At 47.9% G+C, this 25750-nt stretch overlaps 2 long non-coding RNA genes across 6 annotated transcripts in view; one reads left to right on the plus strand and one right to left on the minus strand.

Annotated features, from left to right (window-relative positions):
• LOC135282660 (uncharacterized) lies at positions 1 to 2531 on the plus strand. 2 transcript variants are annotated; one of them, XR_010348732.1, is made up of 3 exons: positions 1 to 129; positions 773 to 1172; positions 1736 to 2531. It is a non-coding gene; the product is annotated as an uncharacterized LOC135282660 (long non-coding RNA). The 2 variants fall into 2 exon arrangements; XR_010348731.1 differs by having other exon boundaries at positions 773 to 975.
• Positions 2532 to 3458: 927 nt separating this feature from the next.
• Positions 3459 to 25750, minus strand: part of LOC135282659 (uncharacterized) — a 30492-nt gene continuing 8200 nt past the window's right edge. The window contains exons 1-3 of one of the 4 annotated variants that reach the window (XR_010348729.1): positions 18295 to 18376; positions 6306 to 6454; positions 3459 to 4971 (exon numbers count right to left, since the gene is read on the minus strand). This is a non-coding gene — a long non-coding RNA (uncharacterized LOC135282659). Of the gene's footprint in view, positions 4972 to 5747; positions 6275 to 6305; positions 6455 to 18294; positions 18377 to 25750 lie in introns of those variants that run through there. The other 3 variants (XR_010348728.1, XR_010348726.1, XR_010348727.1) reach the window with 3 other exon arrangements.

The raw sequence follows: 25750 nt of genomic DNA on the forward strand, positions 1-25750 counted from the left end.
GCAGCATCCCGCAGTGACCGGCGCTGGATCGTGGGATGCTCGGCACAGCCCAGCCCTGAACTCCATAATGAACAGGAATTATCCCTCCTTAAATCAAGAGAACTGCAACTCAGACTTTTCAGATAAAACGTAACTTGTTTTCATATTCATAACTTTAAGCTTTCTACCTCAGTAGTGCAATAGAGTCATGGAATGGTTTGGGTTGGAAGGGACCTTAAATGTGTTGTTCCAACCCCTGCCATGGCAGGGACACCTTCCACTATCCCAGGTTTTCCAAGCCCTGTCCAACCTGGCCTTGGACACTGCCAGGGATGGGACAGTAGCAGGTACCTGTACAGGAAAATGTGCAGCTGAATTATCACAGAGGGATTGAGTGGAATTATCACAATTGGCACCAGAACATCCTGGGCTTGCAAGTAAAGAAATCAGAAATTTATTTAAAACACAGACTTGAGATATTTTGCTCCAAAGTAATTCTACTGCTTTAAACAAAAACCTCAAAATCAAAGATAAAAAACAATTCAATGACAAGGTTGCTCCAAAGCAGAGAAATGACAGGACACTTCTGCAAACACCAGAGGTGAACAGCTGGGATTCAAGCAGAAATTTACTCTTCTCCAGCAATATGCTACAGCCTGGAGCTCCCACAGCATACTCAGATTGTCAGATCTCTATTTTTTCCTACTAAAAACACTGATGAAAACTGCAACCCAGCCTCGGTGTTAGCCCACAGTCCTTGGGCATTGTCTAACAACTCCTTTCCCTCCCCCAGCCTTGGCAGGGAGAAAAGGAGCTGCCATCAGGTAAAAGCCTTCAAGTGAAACACTGAAAGCACTGGGGAAGGACAAGCAGACACAGGTCCTCTTCAGATGACACGAAGATGTTCAGCTCAAGTGACAGCAGCTGAGAACCAAGGGCAGCCCCTGCAGAGGAAGGACAGCAGAGGGCTCAGCCAGGCCAAATTTAATGTGAAAAGTAGTGGTTTGTTTGTTTTTCCTGCCCCCCACCAAGTCCATGTCAGTTTTGTCCCAGCCAGGTGATCTCCAAGCCCAGCAGGCTCAGCGGTGCTGGATTTCCACGCTGCTGCCTGAGAGGGGAAGGGCTGGAGCTGAGGGAAGAGTTCCAGTGCTCTGGGTGGCTGTTTCTTGAGAAAACACCAGCAAGCCCAGCAAGTGAGCAAGGCAGGGAGTGCCTGTGCCCTTGCACACAGGGAGGGCAGCTGGGGGTTGTAAAAACCAAGTGCTTAATCTCTTTTTCCTCCCTTTTCCTTGTACCTCCCCTCCCAGCACCAACAGCACCACAGAGAGAAAGTCCCTCACTTGATGTTGGGAGGCAACAGCCCTTCCTTCTCCTTCAGCCCAAAAGAGAAATAATAGATCCCCAAAATTCAGGCTGGCTTTGGCCGAGGCACCTTCCAGAAATGTTGGTGTTCTTGGCTGCCCAGAGCCAGCACGGCCCCACCGTGTCCAGGGAGAGCTGGGGACATTGCCCAGCACACACAGAACATCCTGAGTGCAAAGGGACTATCAAAAGTCATCAAATCCAACCCATGGCCGTGAACAGACACCCCAGCAATCCCACCCTCTTCCTGGGAGTGCTGCCCAAACACTCCTGGAGCCCTGGCAGCCTCGGGGCTGTGCCCATTCCCTGGGAGCCTGGGCAGTGCCCAGGGGGAAGAACCTTCTCCTGATATCCATCTTAAACCTCCCCTGACACACCTCCATCCTTTCTCTAGGTCCTGCCACATCTCCTGGACTGCACACCAAGACCTCAGGAAGAGAAACCTCAGCAAAGATCCCAAAGTCACACACACACACAAGGCTTGGCTCATTATCCGAACCAGCAGCACTTTGGCCAACTCCTACAGCAACAACCAAACCCCGAGGAAAAACCCCAAGCCCGGCCCTTCCCACACTTGACCTTCCCTTCAGCAATACATTAGCCTCCGTGCCCAGGCTGTTTGCTGCTGGAATTCTGCGAGGGATGCAGCTGAGTTTATTGCAGGAGCAGAGGGCTTGGCTCACAGCATCCCCGGGGCTCCATCCCCCGCCGCTCTTTAGCTCTGCTTGCCGTGTTTAATGGACTGGGCTACAAAAAGCTCAGCTGCTGGGAGCCCCCACTGTGGCTTGTAAAAGCCAGCCCCAACAATGAGCTGCAAACTGGGCCGTGTGGCTTCCCTGCTCTGCTTCCCAAACAGGTTATTGCTTGTAAAAGCTCTCGCTGGAAGCGGCAGCGCTCCTAGGGCGAGGCAATGAGGGCTTTGGAGATGTTCAATAAAAAGGCCCCCACACTTGATTCCTTTCCCAAGGAATATTTGATATTTGTTGCTCTGGGGTGCCTAGAAAGGAAGAAAATTACTGGCCCATTAACAACTGCCCCTTGGCCTGTTTTGCCAGATTTAAAACAATGCACTCAAAATTGGCAGTTGAGGCAGCCTTAAACATTTGTTTTGCCTCAGATTATTTGCAACACCCTGTAAACTCAGGGGCTTTTCACTCCCTGGCTGAAGGGATTTCTCCTATGTATTTTTCCACGTGTCTCCAACATATGGAACAATAAAAAAAAAAAGAAAAATCAAACTCATAGTGTCACAAAATATTTTGGGGGTGGGGAGGCCTTGGGGAGGTGGTGTGGGACTTGGATCAGTGTGACCTGGCAGAGACCTGGGCCTGAAGGAAGCTCATGTTTTTATGAGCCAGGAAATTGCAGGCTCAGCTTGGGCTGTGCCAGTTGTCCAGAAGCGTTCAAGTTTCACATCATAACTTGGGTCTCGGTGGAGGTGAGGAGGTGGAGGGAGATGTGGCAGCTGCATGGGAAGGTGGGCACCAAGAGATGCAGGGATGGCTACAAAACATCGAGGTGGTGCTTGGGGAAAACATCTAAGAGCCTGTGAAGGGAGAAAAAATTCATCCAGTTTCCACTCCCACCCACAACTGCCCAAAGGTGATGAGTTGGGAACAAGTTGCTGAGAGTCCCCGTTAGCCAGGGGCACAAAGGAGCCTGGAGCACCTTCCTGGGCCAGCTGGGAGCAGAAACACCCATCCCTTCTCCTCCCCATGCAGCTGCTCCACCCTGTCCAACAGGCACAGGGGGGATTGTTGGGGCTGTCCTGCACAGGGCCAGGAGTTGGACTTAAAGACCCTTGTGGATCCCTTTTAGTTTCTGATGTTCTTGATGAGTTTTGGTGGGTTTTTTTGGTTTTTTTGGTTTGTTTTTTTTTTTTTTTTTTTAAGGGGAGAGAGAGCTGGGAAAGAAGAAAGGGTGTGGGACCAAACTATGGAGAACCAGAGAACCAGGGAAGAGAGGAACATCAACCCACAGAGCAGAGACAGGAGATGCCTGAAGAGCACTGAAACCCCTTCCCTCTGTCCATCAGCAAGAGAAGAGTTCAGCTATGCCCGAGTTTCCAAAAAAAAACATTTTTTCTGCTTCTGTCTGAAGATGTTCCATGCTTAGGGGTTTTTGGAGGGGTCCCTGGCTGCCTTGAGGTGGCCAAAGCCCAGCTGGGCACTGCCCCTGAGCTGTGAAGAGCCAAACACACCGAGGAGTGCAAGACATGCTGGACTTTGGGCAAAGCTGGTGTTCCCCAGAGCACAGCAGTCACACGCTCAGCCACATCTTGTTCTCTAGGAAATCCTGCTGGGAAATTTGGAATAGTATGGAAAACTTTGGGGGGAGGCTCAGTAGCCACAGAAAAGAGTGAAGCACTGCTGAGTTCCAGGTGCTCCCTCTGCTCCTATCCACAGCCTATTCCCTCGGAATTCCAGGGCTGAGAGTTCACTTTTCCAGCAGTGGGTGGGCATCCCACAGTGCAGGCAAGTGGCCAGAAAATCCCAGCTGCTCCCAGCACCCCTGAGCCAGGGGCTGTGAGCAGCCCTTTCACACCAAACACAGCACAACCATCGCTGCAGCACCCCCAGGCATCTGTCAGAGAAACCCTCTGCAGGCCACCACGATCCGAGGGAGGGGGTGTATTTAACCTCCTATTTAAATAAAAGGCAGAAAATTCATCAAGCAACCCAAATTGTGGTGTTTCCCAGCTTTCTTCATTTGTCACTTCAGCGTGCTTTCAGTGCAGCTTTTAGTGGTGACTTGGACAGGCCAGCTGCAGCACCAGGGCTCTTGGCAGGCCCGGCAGGGCAGGGAGGGAATTCCCAGCTCTGGGGTCTCTCAGCTGTCTCCTCTCACCCAGGCTGCCCCAGCACAGTGCCCACAGCAGTTTCATGGAGCCAGGCAAGTCCTTGGGCCCCCAGAGCCAGGTCTCTCCAGGGCAAAACACATCCAGGGGCAGCTTTGGAGCTGGAGCCTCATCCAGAAACTTTCAGCTCAAACCTTCCTGTGTAAGGAAGACATGAGTGGGTTTTCTGCTTGGCTTCACTCCTTGCTCTGGGCACACAGAGGGTGGCAAAACCCCATTGTTCTTTTGGAAAAATCCCCATTTACCATCTCTTACTTCCTTCAGCTGCCCCATTTGTCCCACTGTGCTGCTGCTGGGATCCAGGCACCCATCCCATGGGGACAGCCCAGTTCCAAGGTCCAAACAGACCCTGGGCCATGGCTGTGGGCTCAGGGTGGGCACCACATCCAAACAACCCCACACAGCCAAGGGGAGCACAGCTCTCCCCCCGAGCTCTGGAGTTTGTAATGTCCAGCTGTCATCGCTGGCATTTGTCAAATGAAGTGACCACTCTCGGGACAGGTACTATTTCAAAAGTGGACATCACTTTTAAAAAGTGCTAATGTACAAGGCTGTCAGGTCCCGGCCTCAGGAGCAAATCAGGTCTCTGATGTTTGGGGGAGAGATAAGGCACTGCTCCCCACCCGGGCCTGGGCTCTTTCTGAGAGTCACTCAGCAGAGTGCTCACTGAGCTGGTCCTTCCCAGATGTTTGATCAGCAGCTCAAGGGAGCTCCAGCCTGCTCAGCTGGTCCCCAGCATCTCCAGAGCTTCACCTCCATCTGTGTGCTGGAGCCTGAAAATAGGGGCAGTAAAAGCTCAGTGAGATTCAGCACAGAAAAAACCTTCCAGAGTTAAAACATCCCAGGTTTTAAGGCTCTATCAAATAAATCCTCTAGCACAGATTTTTCCTAAGAAATCTGTGCTAGTGGATTTATTTGATCGAGCAGGCAGTGGCTTCCACTGCTGCTGCTGCCCGAGTGCCCTGCTCCATCCAAAGGGTTTGAGGGCTTTTCCCAGAACCTGTGCAGGTGGGGAGGGAAGGTATAAACCTTCACCGTGGTGTCTGTCACCTCTTGTCCCCAGCAGGGCTCAGGGACACACCAGACTCAGCTGAGCCTCTGGTGACTGAAGGCCACTGGGGCAGAGCCTCGCTCACCCTCTGGAACCTGCTTCTCCACCTTAATTTGGGAGAACAAGGAAACAAATACCCCAAAACTAGAGCTCAGCACATCCACGTTGCCTTCCTGCTTGCAGTTCTGGAGCCAGCCAAGCCCCAAGGCAGAGGCTCTCAGGATTTTTCAGGATTAGCTGCTGGAACAGGAACGTTGGAAAAGCACAAAGCAGCCTGTGCCTGAGGAGGGGACTCAGTGGAATCACTCAACAGGACAGGGAGCGACTTAACTCTGTCCCTTGGTCCAGCCCAGAGCATTTCCTGCAGCCACCCCTCTAAATGCTGCTCCCCAAACACCAGCAGCACCCAGGGCAGGAGATTTCTGCCCCAAAAAATAACACAAGCATGCAAACAACACCTTCCCCACCTTTCTCCATGTGGGAAAGAATTCCACCTACCCCAGGGAATGCTCACCTGGCCAGCACCCACTGCAGCATTCCAGCAGCTCCTGCAGTCCCAGGGCTTTATATAGGATTTAGCACCCCAGGGAGGGAGAGTCCTGCCCTTTCTCTGATTACTGGCAGCTAATTAATCCTCTCTCCTTCCCTCTTGGGTGTTTTACCAGCTGGGCTCATCAGGACATCCCATTCTTTGTTAAAATCAGAGTGGAGATCAACTCCCTTGTGCCTCTCCAGCGTGTGGAGTTCTACGGTTGGTCTGTGGTGCATGTCTGGGAATAAAATGACATTTAAAAAGTATTTTCCCCAAATGATGTCGTATTTACCATGGAAACATGAATAAGTGAAACCCAAAGAACCAAAATAATGCCACAGAAACACGGAGGGTACCTCCCTGATTGTTAATTTTTGGGTGGTTTTTTTCAAATGATCATTTTAGGGAAATCCAGTGGCAGGGGAAATCTATTTAAATCAAAACTTTTTTTTAATGTCAAAATTCCTATTCATGGGTAAGAAAATATACCTATTTATTCCAATTAGAATGACAATTCTTTATACCTTATTCATAAAAGGAGGTCATGATGAGAGGACAGAGTTTTGCATTGAGCTGTAGAAAAAAGTGAATTAATCAAACATCCAAGATAAGCAGCCCGGAAAAGCTCTCCAAGCCCTTGCTCAGGGTGTCAGGCCAGGAAGGTTCTGTGATTCTGCAAGGAAAAAGAAAAAAAAAAATAAAAGAAAATCAAAAGCTGAAGCCCTGCAAATTCCAAGCAAAGCCAAGGCACGCATGTTTAAGTGAGGGTGATTAACGCTGGCACAGCTCTCCATGGGAAGTGATGGATTTGCCAGCTCTGGATGTCTTCAAAGCACATCTGGATGATTCCAGGGCCTGAATGTGACCTTCCCTGGCACTGGAATTGCTACTGTTCACCTTGCAGCTCCACAAAAAATGCTTGGAGAGACCAAATTTCTCCTCCCAGCTCTGCTTCTAACCTGCTCTGGGCTCTTATTGGAGTTGTTTCTTCTCCTTGTGATTTTTGCTATCAGTTCTTCACCCTTGCTGGGAGTGGGATGCCCTGCATGGTGCTCAGCAGGATAAATCAGGCTGATTTTAGGGCTTTACAACATTGGTTACATAGGAATTTTCAAGGGTTAGGTAGTTTTTGGTGAGGATGAGAGGTCTGGGGGGATTTCACTGCCAGCAGGTTCCATGAGCACAGTGACTGTACAAAAATCCTTAAAATTCTTCATGCAAAAACTTTATAAAAACTTCTTTTTATAGGTAGTAAAAATAGGGAATTGAATAAAGAAAAGGATCAGAGGATTTTGCAAAAGAGAATAGATGAGTGAACTCTGTATCAATGTAAACACCTTAAAATACAAATCACCAAAGGTGGAGCATCAATTTCTAAGTTATCCTTTTCTGGAAAAAGGATGAGTTCGTTTAGGGACAAAGAGCCTAAAGGGAGAGATTTCCATTGCTGAGACATCTCCAGGGGATGGAAAATCAGGAATGATCAACCAGAACAGCACCACAGGCATGAAGAAATATAAAGGAGGGAAATATCTGACCAAGCTGGGCTTGAATCAGAAATGTCCTTTATTTCTCAGGGATTTTAAGGAAAATTGTTAATATTAAATGTGGTGTAGAAGCAGAAGTTTTAACCAATTGGGCTGGGAGGCAGGAGATGTCAAAGCAGAGTTGCCAGGCTTTTTTTTTAATGGACCTTTTGTCAACCCAGTGGTCAGGGCACTGCGTGAATTTTGGCTTTGAGTCATGGGAGACAGGGGATGCATCAACCCAGGTGTAATGGACAATCCTATAAGTTAAGGCCATTGAAAGTGTTACTGTTAAATGTGAAGTTTCAATAAGTTAAGTGTGTTAATTATGTTGTTGTTAAAATGTAAAACTTCTAATGTTACTGTTGATTTGAAGTTGTAATAAGCAAAGTTGTTGTTACAAGGTTGAACCTGTTAGTCCCTGCAGTTCACACCCACCCTTGTTACCTCCGTCAAGTGCTGCCTCCACTGCTCTCTAAAATGGCGCCGAGGAAACCTCCCTGGGAAATATGCAAATCAAGAGGAAGTCAAGAGAATCTAACTAAAGACCCTGAAACCAACAAACTAAACTAAAATTTAAGAAACTAAATGAATGGTTCTGCTTGCAAAAGGTACTCTTATTCAATTAGTGAGGTTTTAGAACTCACTGTAATTTCAACAGAACAGAGATGAAGTGAGGACCCTAGACTTCGAGCCAGACAGTTGTCTTCCTGGGCACGCTCGTGAGGACGGAAGCCCCAGTTCTGCTGTGCAGCAAAACTGCGTCACCTCCTCCTCTGCGTCGCTACCGGGAGCAGTGGCGGTGTGCGCGACCCCTCGGGCCCCCACCCAGAGCTGATTCTTTAATAAAGGCACTGAAAAGGAGAAAGATCTCCTGCCCATTTTTATATCAGTTGGGGGCTCGTCCGGGATAGCCACGCCTGAAGAGGACACCAGGAACGGGACGGCCGCCCGCCTGGACCTCCAGGACAGCTGGCTACTCGGACCCAAGAGATCAGCCTGGGACCAGCGACGTCAAGGAGCGCCGAAGGAGTAAGTAATCCCGGCGGCGGGCGTAGGAGGCGTGCGATTGGTGTGTGAGTGAGACGAGGGCCGGCAGCTCGGACCCTCGAAGCGAGTGAGGACCCCCTAGTACCGCGGTTCCGGACTCCCGCGAGGGGGCCGGCCGGGAACGGGGGAAGCGAGAGGTACTGTTGAGTGAGGCGTCTCCTGGGGATAGTGTGGGCCCCCTCCTGGGCGTGCAGGAGATAGCTAGGTGTGAGTGGCACGCATCAGGGCCTGGTCTCCCTTGGTAAGACCATTGCAGTCTAGGTAGGTCCGGGCGTGTGGAGTGCCTAGATATTGAGTGAGTCACACGCATCACAGGGTGCCCCCAGGCACTGCCAGTACCAGGTGCCCACGAGGGTCCTTGCTTCCCAGGACCGGGCCGGACGTACTGTAGGTGGTGTGCTGCCGCGATTTCAGGGAGGAAATCGTGAACCCACGGCCCAAGAGCACTGGGGTGGGGAGTCTTTAGATTAAGGCAAGGACAGGCACCACACATTCTTGCACACATCCCTTTCGCCTAGGCTATTCTGCTGGGGAGGGATAGCCAAGCCGGATGGTGGACGGCAAAGGGGTCGGGCCCCGCTTGGGTTGATCCCAGATTCTGGGAAGGGATACCCCCGGGTAACCCCACGGAGTCTCCTGGAACCTTCCTACCTCCATTCAAAAAGTGAGGAAGGCAGATACAGTATTAGAACAGGACAGTCTAGTCCGGGGTTAGGACTTGAGGTCCAGCTTGGCGGGTGGCTAGACAAGGGAAGGTCCTGGTGCCCAGGGAGGGGATTCTAATACTAGGGACCCTGGCTGCGTCGAAAAGGGTGCTCAAGAGTCTCTAGGGTAGAGGCAAGGCGCGGGGGTACATTTAGGTGGTGTGAATGTAGTTAGTTTACCCGGGTAAAAAGAGAGAGAGAGAGTGAGAGGGAGAGTGATTGAGAAAGGGTATAAGTTATAAAAAGGGGGGGAAGAAAGACTTAAGTTAAAGTTATTTATTCAGTTGAAAAAAGACGAAAAATACTTGATTTACTTGTAGATTTGTGTTGCCCGTCAGTAAATTTCCGTTTGGGTAGGGGCACATTTGGGATCTTAGTTTAGTTATTTAAGGATGGGTCAGTGTGTTAGTAAAACAGGGATCCCTTTCAAAGGAAAAAAGAAGATAAAGAGTATTCCATTAGATAGTCCACTTGGACAGTTATTAGACCATTGGGATTCTCAAGAAGCCACTAAAACCCTTGACCAAGTTAGAATGATTTATTATTGTACAGAGATTTGGCCAAAGCTGAAATTACAAGGAAGGTGGCCATGGTATGGAACTCATGATCCATGGATGTGTTCCCAACTGAACCAGTTTTTGCGAACTCAGGAGAATCCCGATATAGAACAACTAACATATGCCGCCTGTTGGCAAGGTGGGGTTGTGAGTGAAGGGAGCGTGAAGATCTGTAAATTAAGGAAAAAAGAAGAAGATAAGGAGGAAAGTGAAGGGGAACAAAGAGTCACTAAGACCTGGGATCCCCTAGATCACCTACCACCTCCTCCTCCAATTTACCCAGTCCTAAACCCCAATTCTATACCTGCTCCCCCAACAGTAATTCCACTGCCACCTCCTCCTAATGCCCCTATGCAGGACCCCCTACCTGCTCCCCCAACAGTAATTCCACTGCCACCTCCTCCTAATGCCCCTATGCAGGACCCCCTACCTGTTCCTCCAACAGTGATTCCACTGCCACTTCCTCCTAACGCTTCTGGGCCAGATCCCAATCCGGTACCTACTCTTCCAGCAGCAAATCTAGTCCCTCCTACACTCTATCCCTCATCTTCAACCGCTCCTTTAACTTCACCTCCTTCCAACATTCCTACCCCTAGACTTGAGCCCTCATCTTCCCCTATGGTTACTCTTTCATCCTCCCCCAGTCATGATACATGTATGCCACCCTCTGTACATCCTCCATTATTATCCCCAAATATAGCTCCTGACGTTAATACTATGAATTTACCTCCTTCCCCCTCACCCATATCTATTCCTTTACCACCCGCCAATTGGAAACTGAGTTCGTCCCCTTTGTCCAGTAACGAACAAGACTCCGTTTTCCAGGTGACCACCCAAACTGACCATAGTATTGAAGGCCCTTGGTGTAACACTAGGTCAAAGACATCGAAACCTGAAAAAATGATGCCTCTCAGGGAAGTCCCAATGGGTGGGATGATAGGAGGGGTAGGATTTGTAAATGCACCACTCACAGCTTCGGAAGTCCGAGGGTTCAAGAAGGAGTTAGGAAATTTAGTAGAAGACCCAGTGGGCATTTCAAACCAAGTGGACCAGTTCCTTGGACCCAATATTTACACCTGGGGAGAACTCAATTCTATACTCAATATCTTGTTTTGTCCTGAGGAGGTTAGGATGATCCGAGCAGCGGGAATAAGGATTTGGGAAAAGGAGAATAGAGTTGGACCCCCTGGAGACCTTAAGATGCCTTTGGTAGATCCAGGATGGGATCCAAATCGGGAGGAGGGCAGGAGGAATATGAGAGATTACAGGTCTCTGATAATTAAAGGTATAAAGGAGTCTGTCCCTCGTAGTAGTAACACTAAATTGGCATTTGAGGGTACCCAAGAGAAAGATGAGACTCCAGCGAGTTGGCTTACTAGACTGAGGAGGAATTTCCAGCTATACTCTAATATAGATCCCGATAGTCCAGAAGGACAAGTACTTTTAAAAGTGCAGTTCGTTACCAAATCTTGGCCCGACATTAGAAGAAAGTTGGAAAAAATTGAGGATTGGCAAGACAAATGTATAAATGACTTGCTAAAAGAGGCTCTGAAGGTTTACTTAAGAAGGGAAGAGGAGAAGGCCAGGGCAAAAGCTAAAATAATGGTAGCTGTGGCTCGGGAAAGCATCGGGGCGGATAGTAATTCACCGGTACGGTCCCCGGGAATAGACCAAAACAAGCCACCTCCATCGGTGGGACGATATTGGGAAAAGCCAGGATTTAGAAAGGATGGAGAAAGATCAAGGAAGATAGAAGGAGTACCCAGTGATAGGACCTGCTATTATTGCGGGGAGGTTGGACACTTTAGGAGATATTGCAAGAAATTGCGACTAGATGAAGCAATTGTGCAAGAACAGGAAGCATTAGAACGGGTTTTGAGGGGTGATGACTAGGGGTGTCAGGGGCTTTATCTATTAGGGGATCCAATAAGACACCAAGAAGAGCCCCTGGTAAATTTTAATGTGGGTCCCCAAGATGAAGACTTTGAATTCCTTGTGGATACAGGAGCTGATAGATCAAGTATTAATAGACTGCCAATGGGGATGACTCCTGGAAATAAGATCTGTGAAATATTAGGAGCAGAAGGGAAACCGTTTTTAGCACCAGTTGTTGAAAATGTAGAAATAAAAGGAAATTCGAGACAATGTACAGTAGATATTATCTATTTGCCAAAACTAGAAACCAATTTGTTGGGAAGAGATTTACAAGTCCTGTTGGGAGTAGGGATTGTACCAGATAACGGGAAGATGGTCGTTAGACTCATGAGGTTAACTCAAAAGGACTTAGAGGAGATTCACCCCGAGGTGTGGGCTGAAGAGGGAAAATATGGATATTTAAACATTCCACCGATAAAGGTAGAAATGCAAAAAGACATTCCTCCCATACGGGTAAAGCAATACCCCATATCATCAGATGGAAGGAAGGGACTGGCACCAGTGGTTGAACATCTATTAAAGGAAGGCATCCTCGAACCCTGCATGTCCCCCCATAATACCCCCATACTAGCCATTAAAAAGACCGAAGGAAAATACAGGTTAGTCCAAGATCTGAGAGAGGTAAATAAGAAGACTATTGCAAGATACCCCGTAGTGCCTAATCCTTACACGTTGCTAAGTCAAATCCCGAGAGAACATGCTTGGTTTACTATCATAGACCTGAAGGATGCTTTTTGGTCTTGTCCCTTGGCAGAGGATTGCCGGGATTGGTTTGCATTTGAGTGGGAACATCCAGATAGAAACCGGAAAATGCAGTTAAGGTGGACGCGCTTACCACAGGGATTTACTGAGTCCCCTAACCTGTTTGGGCAGGCACTAGAAGAGCTATTAAATCAATTCCATCCTAACGGAGAAATAAAATTGTTGCAATATGTAGATGATCTATTAATCTCTGGGGAACAGAAAAGCGAAGTCCGAACTGCCAGTATACAACTATTAAATTTTCTAGGGGAAAAGGGGCTGAAGGTATCGCGAGATAAGTTGCAATTTGTAGAATCGGAAGTCACCTATTTAGGACATGTGATTGGAAGGGGGTATAAGAAATTAAGTTCTGAAAGAATTACAGGAATTCTTTCCATCCCAGCTCCAAAAACTAAGAGAGATGTAAGAAAACTCCTGGGATTATTTGGGTACTGTAAATTGTGGATAGATAATTACACACAGAGAGTAAAATTCTTGTATAATAAATTGGTAGATCAAGAACCAATCAAATGGACAATAGATGATGACCGGCAATTACAAGACCTAAAGAATAAATTATCTTCAGCCCCTGTACTAAGTTTGCCCGATCTTAGTAAGGAATTTGATCTATTTGTAAGTGCAGAAGAAGGAATCGCCTATGGGGTACTTACCCAAGAATGGGGAGGATCACGAAAACCTGTAGCATTTCTGTCCAAATTACTAGATCCTGTAGCCCGGGGGTGGCCAACTTGCCTGCAAGCGATTGCAGCTGCAGCAGTCTTGATTGAAGAGGCCCAGAAATTAACATTACAAGGAAAAATTAAAGTGCATACACCGCATGATCTCAGAACTGTTCTTAGCCAAAGGGCCCAACAGTGGCTCACGGATTCTAGGATTTTAAAATATGAGATCATCCTGATAGATACTAAGAATCTGGACCTTGCTACCTCTAAGTGCCTTAATCCTGCCCAATTTCTTTTGGGAGAACCCGTGAACAACCTAGAGCATGATTGCCTAGAGTTAATACACATGCAAACAAAGGTGAGAGAAGATCTTGTGGATGTACCCTTACCTTATGGGAGAGTCTTGTTCACAGATGGATCCTCTAGAGTAGTCTCTGGGAAAAGAGCTTCTGGGTATGCGATAATAGATGGTAAAAATATGGAAGTTGTAGAAAAGGGGAAGCTGTCTTCGAATTGGTCAGCACAGTGCTGCGAAGTATTTGCATTAAAAAGGGGACTAGATCTGTTAGAAAAAGATAGCGGCACTATATATACTGACTCGCAATATGCATTTGGCATCGTACACACCTTTGGCAAAATCTGGGAAGAGCGTGGATATTTAAATTCTAAAGGGAAAAATCTAGTACATACAGAACTAATAAAGTTAGTATTAAAATCTTTACAAAAGCCAACAGAAATAGCAATAGTGCACATCAAAGGACACCAGAAAGGAGATAATTTTGAGATAAAAGGAAACAAACTTGCTGACCAAAAGGCTAAGGAGGCAGCCTTAGAAATAGGAGAACCAATTAAGATCTTCAAGCTAGAAAGGAAAGCCAGACAACAAGAAGACGAAGTAAGGCCAATTTTTAGTGAGAAGGAACGAAAAGCGATAGAGGAATTGAAATTACACCAAGGGGAACGTGGTGAATGGTTAACTCAAGATGGGAGGAGGTTTCTAAACCAGGCATTAGCACGGAAGATATTAACAGAAATCCACGAATTAACACATTGGGGAACCCAGGGACTATGCGACCACTTCTTGAGAGAAAACATATGCATTGGAGTGTATGAATTAGCTAGGACAATAACCAAAGGGTGTGTAATCTGTCAAAAAGTTAATCAAAAAGTAATGAGAAGAATAGAACCTGGTGGAAGAGAATTGGCTCTAAGACCATTCCAAAATATACAGATAGATTTCACTGAAATGCCCCTAGCACAGGGATATAAGCATCTATTGGTAATAGTAGATCACCTCACCCATTGGGTGGAAGCTTTCCCCACCAAAAAAGAAACTGCAGAGGTGGTCGCAAAGATAATCCTGGAAGAAATCATTCCCCGGTATGGTTTAGTAAACACGATTGATTCTGATAGAGGGCCTCACTTTGCTGCTCAGGCCTTACAACGAATAATTGAAGCCTTGGGGATGAAATGGAGACTACACACTCCATGGCATCCCCAGAGCTCGGGCAGAGTTGAAAGGATGAATAAAACACTTAAAAATGTGTTGACAAAGTTAATATCTGAGACCAAATTAAATTGGCTAAAGTGCTTGCCCTTAGCCTTATTACGTATTAGAACAAGACCTCGAGCAGACATAGGGGTTTCCCCCTATGAGATGATGTTTGGGCTTCCCTTCTTATTGTCCCCCTACAGTACTGGAAATTATCTAGATGGAGAAGAAGCTACACGGAAGTATTTAGGAGTAATTGGGAAAACGTTGGAGGACCTCAGAAAAAAGGGATATATACCTCAAACCTCTCCTCATGATACAAATGTTCATGATATTCATCCTGGGGATTGGGTACTAATTAAATCATGGAACAATACGCCTCTAATGCCTAAGTTTGAAGGTCCCTTTCAGGTGTTGCTGACCACTCACACGGCGGTATTGACTCAAGAAAAGGGTTGGACACATATTACTAGAGTTAAAGGGCCGGTAACACCTCCCAACGCAGGATCCAACTCCCTTGATCCATCTACCGGACCAGTAGAAGGAACCTCATCTACCAGTTCGCGGGAATGGACTGTAATCCAGAACCCGACAGATCTAAAGATAACTCTTAAGAGAAACCCGAGGACTGACAAAGACTGAAAGTGAAATCAGAGAGTTATGTCTATAAAAGTTCAGAAATTTGTTGTAATGTTGTTAGTGTTCTAAGAGTTAAGAAGTTAAAATTATTCCCTATGGAAAATTAATGAAAATTAAATTCTCCTACTGAGCTTTCCTAAAAAGGGGCAGTGAAAATTAGTAATTAGAGAGTGAAACAGCTAGTGTAAAAGGACTCTTATCAGACCTCTAAGAAGACCTTAGATCCAAGAGGCAAGACCGGAGGGAGCAAACAGGGGAGAAATGGCCCCTACCGGACTCTTGGGGAAACTGGTACTGGTGCTAGTGATGAGTGCTGCTCTTAGCAGAGACGATGACCCTTGCACCAAATGTTATCATCCTATCTATGATGGGGAAGACCTGAGGTCCTTCTTTAGAGTCCATACCAACATAAACCCGAGCTGTTTTAATCACTCTCAGTTAATTACCTGTCGAGAAGATGGGAAAGTATATTGGACTACCAGGAATACAGCCACTTATAGGCAACGCCTGCTTGGGGAGTGCCCAGTAGGAGAATCCTGGTTTTGTTTTGAACATGAAGGATTGAAAGACTTGGTAAAGGAAAAACAGCTGATAAGGGAGAGAGAAATCCCGGATGCTCCCTTAGAGAGAAATTTATTTATAGATCTAGTGGAGAAAATAAGCAAAGAGTTAAACTTAACTGAATGCTGGGTTTGCGGAAGTACTCAAATGACAGAAATTTGGCCATGGGAGGGAATTAGCCTAAGCCCACTAGAAATTCTAAGATGGAAACAAACAAAATTAGATTATGAATCTTTGACATCCCGTGGAAAAGAAAAATGGAATTTAAAATCAAGAGTAGTAGGTGAAGAATGTATACTGAGAATAGGAAAAAGATACAACACCCCTGTAGGAAAAATGGCATGTAAAAGGTATATAATGATAAGGGAACAAGATTCCAAATGGGTCCCAAAGGAACCCAATACATATTGGGCTGTTGGAAAAACTGAGACAGGATGTATATATCATGAAGGATATAAGCTCCATAAATGTACAGGAAAAAGAATAAATCCCTTCTGGGGGATTAGGGAACTATCAAAATTCTGGGAATTGCCAGGTGAAACTGAGGATGAGTTCTGGCAAGCCCCAGAATATTTGTTCTGGATCTGTGGAAACACCGCTTACACCAGGTTACCTGGAGATTGGATGGGGAGTTGCACCATAGGGGTCATTAAACCAGCCTTTTTCCTATTGCCTAAGAAATCAGGAGCACACTTAGGAGTCCCGGTATATGATGACTTACGGAAGGATAATAGAAAGAAAAGAGATGTAATTGACATGGGAGGTACACAAGTATGGAGAAGTAAAGTATGGACTCCAGAAGAAATTATTCAAACATATGGGCCAGCCACATGGGCTCAGGATGGATCCTGGGGCTACCGTACCCCTATCTATATGTTAAATAGGATAATCAGGCTCCAAGCAGTACTGGAAAAAGTTTCAAATCGAACAGCGCTAGCATTCGAACATATAAGTGACCAATTGTCCCAAACGAGAACAGTAATTTATCAAATTAGGTTGGCAGTAGACTACTTATTGGCAGATGAAGGAGGAATATGTGGAAAATTCAACTCGTCTGAGTGCTGCTTGGAGATTGATGATAAAAGTACAGTAATAAAAAATATCTCTAAGGAAATCCGCAAACTGGCCTATGTTGGAAATCAGGAATGGACACCTCTAATAAATAGTAACTGGTGGGATGAGTTCTGGTCCTTTAAAGGAACATGGTGGAAAAAGGCTGCGTTTATAACCATCTGTTCAATAACCGGTTTGGTGTTTTTACCTTGTCTGTTCCCTTGTCTAGTCAAAATACTAACTTCCACAGTACAGGCAAGTATTCGACGTCTTGAAGTAAATACTCAAAAACAGGCAAAAATAATGTTGATGGAAAGCCAGAGGCCAAACCACGAGACGGCAAAAGAGATATATAATAAATATCAAAAACTCAGGAAATTTTATTTCCAAGAGCAAGAAACAGCAAATTGATGCGGGCATCAGCCCGATCAAAGGAATAGAGGGGGGAGTTGTAATGGACAATCCTATAAGTTAAGGCCATTGAAAGTGTTACTGTTAAATGTGAAGTTTCAATAAGTTAAGTGTGTTAATTATGTTGTTGTTAAAATGTAAAACTTCTAATGTTACTGTTGATTTGAAGTTGTAATAAGCAAAGTTGTTGTTACAAGGTTGAACCTGTTAGTCCCTGCAGTTCACACCCACCCTTGTTACCTCCGTCAAGTGCTGCCTCCACTGCTCTCTAAAATGGCGCCGAGGAAACCTCCCTGGGAAATATGCAAATCAAGAGGAAGTCAAGAGAATCTAACTAAAGACCCTGAAACCAACAAACTAAACTAAAATTTAAGAAACTAAATGAATGGTTCTGCTTGCAAAAGGTACTCTTATTCAATTAGTGAGGTTTTAGAACTCACTGTAATTTCAACAGAACAGAGATGAAGTGAGGACCCTAGACTTCGAGCCAGACAGTTGTCTTCCTGGGCACGCTCGTGAGGACAGAAGCCCCAGTTCTGCTGTGCAGCAAAACTGCGTCACCTCCTCCTCTGCGTCGCTACCGGGAGCAGTGGCGGTGTGCGCGACCCCTCGGGCCCCCACCCAGAGCTGATTCTTTAATAAAGGCACTGAAAAGGAGAAAGATCTCCTGCCCATTTTTATATCACAGGGGTTTGTAGGGTGCCAGGGCCGGGGTGGGACAGTGGGAGGAGCAGCAGGGATGTGTCCAGGATCTCCTGAGAGCTCCTTCCAGCTTGAGCCACACAATTTTGTTGCCTTAGTAGCTGCAGAGGAAGGGTGGGGTTTGCAGCAGGCCCATGGAGTGGTTTGGATGGATTAGCAAACACAGAGAGACAAAAATTCAGGTTTTTAAAGGGCATCTTCACGTGGGTGCTGAGAGCTCCCTGAACCATTCCCTTTTGCTGCTTTTTTCCACAATTTGGGCCTTCCTAGGCCTGAATTTCTGAGCTGAGCTGAGCCTAAGGTGCAGGCAAACAATATTTTGGTGTTGCTCCTCTATCCTCTCCTCACAAGGATCATCCCAGTGGCTCGGTGAGCCCTGGGGAGGACGAATCCCAGCACATCCCATCCCTGCTCCCCATCCATCCCCTCAGCAGGCTCTCCCACCACCCCAAACCCCACCTTGATTCTTTTTCTGCTGGCAATGCTGCAGGGAAATATCAGAGGCACCCATGTGGCTCAGAAAGGAGGCACTGGCCGTGGAAGAAACACCCAATTATTTAGCAGCTGTCAAGGTTAAGCTGAATAACCCCGGCATGGGGAAGGCTGGGCTTTGGGACAGGCACAAAAGCATCTTCCCCAGGGGAAGCACAACCCCCGGAGCCAGAGCAGCGCCCGGGGCTCTCCAGGAATGAAAGGAAGCCGGGGATGTCCTGGCAGACGCCGGGGCAGGGCTGGGCAGACGAGCTCTGCCCATCCATCAGCGCCCATCAGGCTCCCCGAGCCGGCCGTGGGATAAATCAAACCGAGAGGGGAAGGGGGGAAAAAAGTGTCCGAGGGGGAGCTGGGGGGGCTGCGAGCAAGGGGGAGAAGAGGGAACGAAAAGGCAGTGCGAGGGAGAGGAAAAGCCAGATCAAAGGCAGAAATTCATCAGAGATAACGGAATTATTTATTTTTCCTGCTGCTAGTGGGGATTTTTTTTTTTTTCCCCCTTTGAGGCCCCCCAGGCCTTCTGGGCTGCTCCGTCTCCAGCCAGTCTGTTATTCTCAGGCGTCCCATCACCCCACCCCAGGCACAAAGCAACATGTTCACTTCATCACACGGCTCTGCTCGGCACAGCGAGACCTTTTGATCTCCGTCTCTGCTGTGTTTATATGTGACAGTGCAAGAAATGTATTTACAGTACACGGGGCTCTGTTAGACACTGCCTGCCTTCATTTGAACATTAATATTGGCAGCAGGGGAGGGCGGGGAGCAGCTCTCCTTTAATTCCCCCCTCATTTATTAAAATGTTTATTTGGAAATCCGCAGGCCCATTTATCTGGTTATTACTCAGAGCAGGATCAAATAATAACTCAGGTTCTCTGTGTCACACAAGACAAACCAAATATACGCCGGATGAGGGCTTTCAATGGCCCTTGGATCCATCCTCATCCTGGCACTGGGCCGGCTGCAGGGCCCTGGGTGGGCTCCCTGGACCTGTGGTGCAGCTTTTCATCCCTGGTTCCACTCAGGATCCAGCCTGAGCCAGTTGCTCCTGCTGGAGGTGCCCCCAAATTCCCCTGACAGCAGGGGGTGCCTCACTGGTCAAGGGGGATTTCAGCAGAGATTCTCCCCAGCTCTGCCTGACTCAGGCTCTGCTTTCCAAACCATCTCGTTCCATCTCCATCACCTTTTCCAGGAGGAGATGAGTAAAGGACCACGTCAGCACCAGCAGCTCACTTGCTGAAAGCAGTCAGAGAGCACAGAGTCACCACAAAGATCCTGTTCCCAGACCCAAACTCTGGGCTCTGGTTGTTCTGCTCTCCTTCCTCTCTGTCCACCCCACCATCTCCTTCCAACATTCACTCCCCATCTCATCTTCTACTTCACTTTGGGTTTGCCAACCATATTTTGAAAAATGCCAATTTCAAGTTCTCAGCAGGTCTAGGCAGCTTTCAGAGGGTGTAAGAACCCCTGGCACATTTCTGGTGAGCAGCTCTTGGTCTTCAGAGGCTCAGAAAACATTGAAGCCACTTCTAGGTAGAGCTTGGTGTGAATTTTTGAGCAGACAGCCTTTGGCATTGAAATGGCAAAGGAAAGGTGACTGTGGCTCATCTCAGGTGATCACAGAGAGCTGGCAGAGCTGGGCAGGAGCTCTCCCCACACAGGTCCAGAAGGGAGGCTGGTGGTGCCAACCTGCACAACACTTGGGAAAACATCAGTGCTTGAGGAAAGGAATCATTCCAGACACTGCCTGGTGCAAGGAATGGCAAATTCAGTAATGAGAGTGGACACGTGGGATCTTTGCATTTCACATCCCTCTCACTCTTGATTGCAGAAGCTGAGCAACCATCAAATCCCAGCTCTTCCCAGCTTCATGAAGGGCTTCCCATCAGCAGCTGCTTGCCAATTTGGGGTTACAAAGTCCTGATTTGTGCTCTGAGAGCTTCTGCATCCCACCCAGCTCCTGAGCCCCAGCTCCACCACAGCTCTGCTGTCTCACAGTCTTTCTGGGGTCTTCAGAGGTGTTAGAGGTGGTTTGTCCCACCCTTGCAAGTGTCCAAGGCCAGGCTGGATGGGGCTTGGAGCAGCCTGGGATAGTGGAAGGTGTTCCTGCCACGGCAGGGGTGGAACGAGATGGTTTTTAAAGTCCCTTTAAATCCAAACAATTCTGTGGTTCTGGGGTTTAACCATGAGGTGACTCTGCCTTCGTGGGTCCCAAGTGCTCCCAGTGCAGGGTGATCCCAGTGGGAGCTCCCAAACACACACACCCATGGCATTCACCCCAAAAGCCTGCAGGGAGCTGGGCTCACCCATCCTGGAGTGGGATATTCTGGAACAGGGCACTGCAAGCTGGCACTGCCCCCCACAGCCTGCCAACCCTGAGCCCTGGGGAATCATCCCTGCTGCTGGAATCCTCCTGCCCCACAGCCATCACTGGAGCTCCTCAGGCTTTACAAATGCTCATTTTTAGTGCCTCCTTTCCCCACACGTGGATTTAAGGTGCCCAGGATGAGGTGTCACAAAAACCTCTGAGAAGCCAGGAAATCCCAATCTGCTGCTCACCCTCTGTCCTGGCATCATTTGGAGACTTGGCTTGGGAAAATCCTGGGATTTTGGGACAGAAGTCACTGGTGGCAGGAGCACAGAGCCACTGTCACCTCCTGGGAGCCTTCAGAGCCCTGGGCTACCCCAGGCTGGGGTATCAGGCCCAGCAAACACAAACTGGTTCCCAGTCGAGCTGTGATCACGCTGATGAAAATGGCATTTTAGGTAAAATCATATGAACTGGGGGGAAAATTTGCTTTAAAAAAAAAAGCATATTCACATTTTCAGTGAATATGAAAATGTTCACTGAAATATCTGGGTTTCAGTTTTACACATCCTTTGCATCTGAGAGTGGATTTACTTTCATTATTTAGATTTATAGTTATATCTTTTTCCATTAGATATGGATTTATTTAGTTATCTATACAGTTATTGCAGGAAGGGAAAAGGCAGTTTCAGTTCCAAGCATTTGCTACATGAGTTTATCTACATTATTCTCAAATAAAATGTTTTGACTATATATTAAATTATTACCATGACTTCCCCTTTCCTGCCTTATCCTTCGTTAAAAAACTTTGAATTTTGGCCTTTCATTTACAATCATTTTATTTCTTCCAACCTCCCCTTTCCAAGGCCAGCCATTCATTTTGTAGCCCTTGCTACTGAAATCTTTTAGTGCTTTTAATCCTTCCTGAGCTCACACACCCAAAACTCCCTGACACAGAGGCTCAAAAATAAAACTCAGTAATTGACCACTTGGAAAACGTTTATTTTTAATTTTTTTATTACCTTTTTTTTTTTTCACTCCTAACTCTGCAAAGAAGGGGTGAGTCACAGCTTTGAAATCTGCACTGGATGCCAGCTGAAAACAGAGGCTTTACACGATCAAATTGACAGATGATTCCAAGGCAGCCCCGCTCCACACAGACCCATCCATATTCCCAGTTAAAAGAAATATTGCATTTTTAAGGGTAAAGAAACATATTTAAGAGATAAAGGAAAAGAAAAGTTTGCTGGTCATCAATTATCATAATAAAACAGAGCAGTGGTGGGGGGGATGAAATTCACTTTAAAGACATGTTAAAGCCCCCTAATCTTCAAAGAGATAAAGGCTGCCCCTGAGAGAGCCACTTTGCCAGGAGGCAGCCACGGGCCTGGCCTCAGGGGAGGCTGATCCAGCTCCAAAATAAACTTGGGACCAACTTGAACCGAGCGTGGCGGGGTCCAGGGGGTGATGGAGAAGGAGGGGAAGGGGCATGGGAGGACATGGAGAGGCCAGGGGGACAGCCTGTGGGGACAGCCTGTGCTTTGTGGCGGCAGCAGGGCACACCGAGGGATCCCTCATGGTGGTGTTGTTGTCCCTCCAAGCCCCGCTGGTGCTGGCAGACAGCCCCAAAGCAGCTGGAAATGGGACAGAAACAGAGAAACAGGTGAGGCCCAGGCGCGGCCGGGCCTGCAGCGCAGAGCTGCCCCTCAGCGCTGCCCCCTGATCCATCCCTCAGGGAATTCCTGCCTGGGGAGGACACGCCAGGCTGAGCCAGCTGAGCTGGGCTGGGACTTGTGCTTCTGGGCACAAAATGGGCGTGCAAAGGCCAGGGTTGTGTCAGAGAACTCTCCTGTCCTCGGGCCTTGCGATGGCTGCTGGCAAAGGCCAAGGCCGAGCCTGGACCCTTCCCCTGTGGTCACTCACAGGGCAGAAAATCCTTCCCCTCACGGTTTGGAAAGCCAGGTGTCTGCTAAGAAAGACAGGAACCTCCCCTGAAATGGAAAATGTAAACCCCCTCCCTATGAATTGTTATAAATTTGAAATTAAGGGGCTCTCAGGCAAAGATATGGGAGCAGGAATAACAGTTCTTTATTAGGGAAGAAAGAAAAAAAATAAGCAATGCAGTAAACCAAAACAACACTGCCAGAGTCAGAACACAACCTGACACCCTGTTCTTCAGGGTGTTGGTAGCATCCAATTGGAATTGTGGCTGCAGCCCTCCTGGAGTGTCAGGTGTGGTTCCAGAAAAACGGGAATTTGCTGCAGCATGCATGGATTAGGGATCATGCATTGGAACTGCATTATTGGATCATTCATGCTAACACAGAAATGCTCCCCATCCATCCATCCATCCATCCATCCATCCATCCATCCATCCATCCATCCATCCATCCATCCATCCATCCATCCATCCGAGCTGTGTCCCACTAACCAGCAGCTCCTCAGGTTTTTCCAGAGTTTCTTCCCCCAGCCAGAAGAAAACTGGCCCAGCTCCACCCAGGAGCCATCCAGAGCCACGCCAGAGCTTGGCAAGATCCCAGCCAGGTTCTCTCCAGCCCCTGCAGCTCTGGCAGAGTCAGAGCACAAAGCTCATTTTACACCCATGAGCTCAAGCAGGGATCTGAGAGCAAAGCTGGAAAGGAACCTGCCAAGGACATGTGAGGGGTGACCTGCCACAGGTGTGGAACAACCCCAAAGCATCCCAGAGAGTTTTGGTACTCAGAGCATGGAAATAGCTGGATTCCTATAGGTTGGGCCAACTCACTTTGCTCCTCCAGCATGGGTCAGCCCTGAGGAGAAGAGTGGCCAAAGCTTTGGAGAGCTTGGATCCTCCAGCAATGAGGGCTCATCATGCCCCAAAACACACCCAGGCCTCTTATCTCAGCCCTAATGGTCACTCAGCTCGTGCTGTGCCAACCTCTCACCCTCATGGGTCTTGGAGGCTTAAAAATGTTGTTTCCATCCTAAGATAGAGGAGAGTTTATGGTAAAGTTCAGTACCAGACTTTTTCTGCAGCTCATAAGCCAAAACTAACACAAACAGCAGGCTCCTCATTCATTATTCTAATTCCACCATAAAACATTCCCAAGCCAGCTCTGACTGAGGGTTTTAGCTGATTTATTGCCTTTTCAACAGGCAGTGTCTATGAACTGGGTGAGCTCGTGGGTCAGATTTACACAGGAGCAGCTGAAAGGAGCTCACCCTCAGAGCAGGCTCTCCACACGCCCAGGGCAGCAGGAACACTGATGGCCTGCTGAAAAATGCCCAAAATGTTCCTGTTTCCCACCACATGGAAGTGGATGCCTCCAAAACTTTTCTCAAAGAGGAAGGGAAAGGAGAGCATGGGGGTTGGAAGACTTATTGGCTTGGGCTCAAGGGTTTTCAAGGTGGGGATTAAGGAGTGTGGCTCATCCCCTGCCAGGAAACATCCAGCAACATCCGAGCCAGGCTGGATGGGGCTCTGAGGCTGAAGATGGCCCTGCCCAGGGCAGGGGACTGGATTTAATGGCTTTTAAAAGTCCCTTCCAACCTAAATCCTTTTATCCAAGCCACCATGCATGGAACAAGAGGCTCTGGCATGTGCCACTCACTGAGGACACCCACACTGTGGTGGGTCCTGGCACCACATCAGGGGGCTTGGGTGGCCAAGGAGGTGTCAGTGACAGCCATTCCTTGTGCTTCTGGCCACTGCAGAGAGCTGGAGCCAACACTCAGCCTGGATGCACTTCCACAAATCCATTGCCTCTCCTGGATCCCCTTTTTCCTCCCTTCTGATGGAGGGAAGCGTTCCCAGCTTCAGCTTTGACAGGTGTCACTCATTGCCCTGAGAAGTTTCACCTGACCAAGTGACTCCAAGATGTGCTTTATCAAAAAGATTCCCAGGCAGCTCTGCTTCCAGTGGCTCCAAAATCGCCTTGCAAGGTCTGTTCCAATGACTGGGGCAGCAGTGCCATGTGTGTCCCACAGCACAGCCTGCTCTGCCTCCAGCTGTCCCCACCAGAGCCCCCTGAGGAATGGTGCTGCCTCTGGATGCTTCTTAATCCAAATAAAATAGAAATCCTTTGCCATTCTCCCATTTTTCTGTATCAGGTGAAAAACCAGATTCCCAGGGAAGCTGGTGCATGGAAAGAGGAGCTCAGTTAAGCATTAACCCTTTGGAGTTTGGCATCCCACAGCAGGTATTCTGGAGTTCTTTCAGGAATCCTTTTTATCCTTGAGATGTTGCAATTTTAACCATGGCCAAGCTCCCAGGTAAAGCTCCTGAGCATCATTTTCGCAGCAACATCAGCAATGAATCCAGCAGCATTCCAAGGATGTGGAGATCTCTTGGGAGCAAACAGGGGGTCTCAGATCCAGCAGATCCCAGTTCAAGGCACAGTGCAGTGATGCCTCATTGCTCCCTCAGCCACAACCAGCTCCGACACCAGCCAGATGCTTTTCCTTCCTCGAGCTGATCCAGCTGAGTGAGCCACATCCCTGGGGACCTTGAGAATTGGATAAACCCCTGCTCAAGCTGCAGGGGATGAAGCCACTCAAGCCTTGCTGCTAACAGGGCAACGATGCAGCTCCCACCCAGAGCATCCCTCAAAGGCTTCCCAGCCACGCTGTGCACCCCAGCCTGCCCCCCTCCAGCTCCCCAGGCCCTGGCTGTGCTGGAGACAGCTAGCAGGGCTTGTGGCTGCCTGGGTGTCCCCTGGAGTGCTGCAGATGTGTGGAGGGGAGGCAACCTGGCTTTCACATCAGGGCTGCGTGATGAGGGAATTTTGGTGTTTCAGCTCGCTTTGGCACAGGGGAAAATGTATTTCCCCTCCTTCTGTGGGTTGGACTCTTTAACAGCACAGCCACTTCCATGTTTTGGACAGGATTTTTCTTATTCCTGCTGCATGGAACAAAACCAGTCTAACACTAAGAGCAGGAATTTGGGTCCTTCTTGACTCTCTGGAGTGCTGGAAGGTGCAACTTTCTCCAGTCATCTCCAGGCTGCTTGGGAGGAGGTGCAAAGAAGAGAAGGAAAACAAGGCTTTATCTAAGTGCCAACGTTGTTCAGGCTTGGCTAAAATCAGATATAAACCCAGCTCAAGGATTGGAGTGAGGAGCTCCTGTGGATTTACCTGTTGAAGT

The sequence above is a fragment of the Passer domesticus genome, chromosome 17 (assembly GCF_036417665.1).
Source record: "Passer domesticus isolate bPasDom1 chromosome 17, bPasDom1.hap1, whole genome shotgun sequence".
Classification (NCBI taxonomy): domain Eukaryota; kingdom Metazoa; phylum Chordata; class Aves; order Passeriformes; family Passeridae; genus Passer; species Passer domesticus.